The following is a 5,941-nucleotide window of genomic DNA, read 5'->3' as shown; positions in this document are numbered from 1 at the left end:
GTCATGCCCGGCCTCGGAAGATCAACACGTCGCAGCCCTACCTAGGCACAACAAAGAGGTCAGCACGCCGGTCTAAATCCTATGGCGCAGGGGTCTGGGCCCATCGCCCATTGCACACTTGCACGTTGCGTACGCGGCCGGTGAGCATACCTAGCCTCCCTTATACAAGAGCAGGCGTTCCAGTCCAACCCGTGGCGCGCCGCTCAGTCGCTAACGTCACGAAGGCTTTGGCTGATACCACGACGTCGAGTGCCCTTAACTGTCCCCGCGTAGATGGTTAGTGCGTATAGGCCAGTGGTCAGACTCAAATCAAATACCAATATCTCGTTAGACGTGTTATCTTGAAATAACCGCGAACGCCGACCAGGGCCAGGCCCACCTCTCTCCTAGGTGGTCTCAACCTGCCCTGTCGCCTCTCCACAAAGATCCACACAGAGGGCCGCCGGGAAAGTATGTCCTTCCAGCCCCCAATTCGTGAATCAACCGCGGGTACTCCTGGAGCCAACCCGACTTTAGTCATCACATGTATCATGTATAAAGTATATAGTATATACCCGTGATCACCTCCCGAGTGATCACAGCCTGATAGTATAGCATGGCAGACGGACAAGAATGTAGGGCCACTGATGATAAACTAGCATCCTATACTAAGCATTAGGATTGCAGGTAAATGTAACAACAGTAGTAGCAAGGACAGGCTATGCATCAGGATAGGATTAACGGAAGGCAGTAACATGATACACTAGTCTAATGCAAGAAGTAGAGAGAAGAGTAGGCGATATCTGGTGATCAAAGGGGGGGGCTTGCCTGGTTGCTTAGACAAGAGAGAGGGGTCGTTAACACCGTAGTCGTACTAGGTGGCAGCGGCATCGGTCTCGGTGTCTAGCAAGAGAAGAGGGGGGAGAAACAATAAATATTAAGCAAACAGATGCATGATGATGCATGACATGACAAAGCGTGATGCTAGGTGTGCCCTAACGCGGTATGAGGTGGTACTGGTGAAAGGGGGAAACATCCGGAAAAATATCCCCGGTGTTTCGCATTTTCGGACAAACGAACCAGAGGGGGAAAGTTGCGTGTTTTTTATGCTAGGGTTGCGTGGCGGACGAACGGGCTGCATATTCGGATTCGTCTTGTCGTTCTGAGCAACTTTCATGTACAAAGTTTTTTCATCCGAGCTACGGTTTATTTTATATTAATTTTAAAAGAATTAAATCATTTTTAGGATTTATTTAATTATTTTAATTCAGCATTATCCAGAATAGTGTTTGCTGACGTCAGCATGACGTCAGCAGTTGACCTGGTCAACCTAACAGGTGGGTCCCGTTCGTCATTGACTATTTATTCTAATTAGGGTTTAATTAACTTAACTAATTGATTAGATTAATTAAACATGATTAATTAACTTAACTAATTCATTAATTAATTTAATTATTATTTATATATTTATTTATTTATTATTTATATTTTTTATCGTTCTGGGCTGGGCCCCGCGTGTCTGTGACCCAGACGGGCCATAGCGGGTCGGGCGTCAGGCACACCCAAATGGGCGCTGGCCCGCGGGGGTGCACCCGACTTGGGCGCTGCATGCGTCTGGTGGGCGCCGGCGCTGGTGCGGCGCCGTAGAGCTCCGGCAAGCTGTAGCCGGGTGGAGCTAGGGGGGCAGAGGCGGTCGGTGGAGGTGGAAGAGGCAGGGAGGCGTTGGTCGGCCAAGGGCGCGGCCGCAGGCGGGGACCGGACCGGGCGATGGTGACGGTGACGAGCAGGCTGGTGCGGGGCGCGGTCGACGGCGTTGGCCGGCGAGCAGCTGCAGCGGGGCAGAGCGGAACCAGCAGTGCAGCAAGCAGCAGAGCGGAAGCAGGGGCATCGCGAGGCGAAGCGGCCGGCGACATGCGCCGTGGCCGCGCGACTGCAGGGCCCGGTTCCGGCGCGGGACACACGTTGTGCATGGGGCGCGAGCGAGGAGGGGCTCATCGGCGGTGGGCGCGGTCGGATGTGGCAAGGGCGCGGTGCAAGTGGCAGCGGCGAGGGCATGCGTGGGCGCGGGCGCGCGCGCACGGGGCGCGGCGAGCGTGGCTATCGGAAGGACGATGGGCGCGGTGACCTGCGGGGGAAAGAGGCGGAGAGAGGGGTTGGGGTCCTCACGGTCGTGTAGAGACCGGGGGCGACGAGGCTCAAGGGAGGACGTCTGGGAGGAGGACAGGGATGCGTGCATCGACGGAGTCGAGGCGGAGGAGCTCCGGGTGGCGGCGAGAAGCGACGGCTGGGTCGTCCTCGGGCGCTGGGGACAGCGGTTCCTCGGGCGCGGTCGCGCGGGCGAGGTGGGGCTCCGACGCGGCAAGGGATCGGGCGCGGGGTCTCGGCGTCGATGGAGAACGAGAGGGAGTAGGTAGTCGTGCGGGGCGACGGGGATGGGCGTCGTGGGTTCGTTCCCCCGATCCAAATCTGGATCGGGGAGGGGGAGGGAGCGACGTGGGGGGGGGAGTGGGAGCGCGTGGGTTAGGGTTTCGGTCAGGTGGGAATAAGGGGCAATGGGGTGGGCCCGCCGGTTGGGCTAGGTGGGTCAGCCGGGCGACCTGGTGGCCTGCTAGGCCATGGCCCAGGAGGGGGGTGTTTTCCTTTTCATATTTTTGTTAGTTTGTTTTTCTGTTTTTTTTATATTTTCCCTTTTCTTTATTTTCTCTTCTTTTTTCTCTTTATTTACCTAACATTTTAGTTTTGTAAAAAAAATACATAGGTTGTACCTAATTTAGTAAACTTAACTAAGTCACATTCCGAACATTTTTGTTTTAATGTTTGAAACTCTGGTTATTTGCCATAAATTCAAATATGAATTCGAATCGTTATGAACTAACGTGAGATTAGCGACAATAACAGAGGTGACGTGGCGTTATTAGTAGAGGTTACTGTAGCTTGATTATCTGGGCGTCACACATATTGTTGATGCTTTGATGAAATCTTTGGAAGAAAAGTTGGAATTAGAAGTTTCAATTCCTAGAAAATTACATGATGGGTGGGAACCTACTATCAAAGTCAAGATTAAAAATTATGATTTTTTTTGCTTTATGTGACTTGGGTGCTAGTGTTTCTACAATTCCAAAATCCTTATGTGATGTGCTTGGTCTTACCGATATTGAAGAGTTTTCTTTAAATTTGCACTTGGCGGATTCTACTATTAAAAAGCCTATGGGAAGAATTAATGATGTCCTTATTCTTGCAAATAAGAATTATGTGCCCATAAATTTTATTGTTCTTGATATTGATTGCAATCCGTCTTGTCCAATTATTCTTGGTAGATCATTTTTACGCACTATCGGTGTCGTGATTGATATGAAAGAGGGCAATATTAAGTTCCAATGACCACTAATCAAGGGTATGGAACACTTTCCTAGACCAAGAATTAGGCCACCATATGAATCAATCATGTGGGCATCTTATGGATCTGGAACCAAAGATGACAAAACTTAGATCCTTGCTTTATACCTAGCTAGGGGCATGAAACAATTACGCTTGTTGGGAGGCAACCCAATGAATAAAATTTAATTTTGCTTCCTGTTCTTGAGTGTTAGCACAATTATGCTACTGTTATGATTGTGTTTTTTGTATCTTAATTAGTGTTTGTGCCAAGTAAAGCCTTTAGGATCTTCTTGGGTGATAGTTGACTTGATCTTGCTGAAAAACATAAACTTCTGCGCTCACGAAAATAATTTCCATTTTTAACCAGAGCATGATAAAATACCAATTATTTCTGAAGAAGACTAATATACAAATTGCACAGGTCATCCTAATTTTTCAGAATTTTTGGAGTTGCATAAGTATTCAAAATAGCCAGATTGCTACAAACTGTTCAGTTTTTGTCAGATTCTGTTTTCTTTGTGTTGTGTGCTTGTTTTGATGATTCTATGGTTTTCGTTGAAGAGTTTTTGCCATAGAAAAGTTGGAATACAGTAGATATAATGCAAGAATAAAATATGAATTGGTTTGCAACAACACTTATTGTTGGGAACCGTAGCATGCAATTTCAAAAAAATTCCTACGCTCACGCAAGATCTATCTAGGAGATGCATAGCAACGAGAGGGGGAGAGTGTGTCCATGTACCCTCATAGCTTAACACGGTTGATTTAGTCGAACATCTTCTCAATTCAACCGATCAAGCACCAAACGTACGACACCTCCGAGTTCTGCACATGTTCAGCTCAATGACATCCCTCGAACTCTTGATCCAGCAAAGTGTCGAGGGAGAGTTCCGTCAGCACGACAGTGTGGTGACGGTGATGGTGAAGTGATCCGCGCAGGGCTTCGCCTAAGCACTACGTGAATATGACTGGAGGAGTAAACTATGGAGGGGGCGCCGCACACGGATTGGAACAATTGATGTGTGTTAGAGGCGCCCCCACCCCCGTATATAAAGGAGGGAGAGGGGAGGGGGCCGTCCCTAGGTGCGCCCCAAGTAGGGGAGTCGCACTTGGGCTCCTAGTAGGATTCGGCCCCCTTCCTTTTATCGGAGGGGGAAAGGGGGAAGGAGAGAAAGAGGGAGAAGGAAAGAGGGGCGCCACCCACTCCCCTAGTCCAATTCAGACTCCTCCCTTGGGCGCGGCGCGCACCACTCCTTGTGGGCTGGCCTGCCTCCCTCCTATGGCCCATATGGCCCATATATTTCCCCGAGGGGTTCCGGTAACCCCCCGGTACTCCGATATGTACCCGATACAATCCAAAACACTTTCGGTGTCTGAATACTATGATCCAATATATCAATCTTTACCTCTCAACTATTTCGAGACTCCTCGTCATGTCCGTGATCTCATCTGGGACTCCAAACAACATTCAGTCACAAAATCACATAACACATATAATACAAATCATCATCGAACGTTAAGCGTGCGGACCCTATGGGTTCAAGAACTATGTAGACATGACCGAGACACCTCTCCGGTCAATAACCAATAGCGGAACCTGGATGCTCATATTGGTTCCTACATATTCTACAAAGATCTTTATCGGTCAAACCGTAATGACAACATACGTCATTCCCTTTGTCATCAGTATGTTACTTGCCCGAGATTCGATCGTTGGTATCTTTGTACCTAGTTCAATCTCGTTATTGGCAAATCTCTTTACTTGTTCCGTAATGCATCATCCTGCAACTAACTCATTAGTCAGTTCGCTTGCAAGGCTTATCATGATGTGCATTACCGAGAGGGCCCAGAGATATCTCTCCGATACGTGGAGTGACAAATCCTAATCTCGATCTACGCCAACCCAACAAACACCTTCGGAGATACCTGTAGAGCATCTTTATAATCACCCAGTTACATTGTGACATTTGATAGCACACAAGGTATTCCTCTGGTATTCGGGAGTAGCATAATCTCATAGTCAAAGGAATATGTATAAGTCATGAAGAAAGCAATATCAATAAAACATAACAATCATTATGCTAAGCCAACGGATGGGTCTTGTCCATTGATACATCCATTTTGCATCATGCTTTTTTATCGATATTTATTACATTATGGGTTGTTATTACAAATTATGTCACAATAATTATGCCTATTCTCTCTGATTTTACAAGGTTTGCATGAAGAGGGAGAATGTCGGCAGCTGGAATTCTCGGCTGGAAAAGGAGCAAATATTAGAGACCTATTCTGCACAACTCCAAAAGTCCTGAAACTCCGCGGAAGTCAGTTTTGGAATATATAAAAAATATTGGGCAAACAAAGCACCAGAGGGGGTGTGACGCCCCCGATTCAATCGTACACTAATCATACACGCAAAAGTGTACGATCAAGATCAGGGACTCACGGGAAGATATCACAACACAACTCTACAAAAAAATTAAGTCATACAAGCATCATATTACAAGCCAGGGGCCTCGAGGGCTCAAATACAAGAGCTTGATCATAGACGAGTCAGCGGAAGCAACAATATCATAGTACAGAC

The sequence above is a fragment of the Triticum dicoccoides genome, chromosome 4A (assembly GCF_002162155.2).
Source record: "Triticum dicoccoides isolate Atlit2015 ecotype Zavitan chromosome 4A, WEW_v2.0, whole genome shotgun sequence".
NCBI lineage: Eukaryota > Viridiplantae > Streptophyta > Magnoliopsida > Poales > Poaceae > Triticum > Triticum dicoccoides.
The sequence above is the reverse complement of the archived record's forward strand: the minus strand, read 5'-3'. Positions refer to the sequence as shown.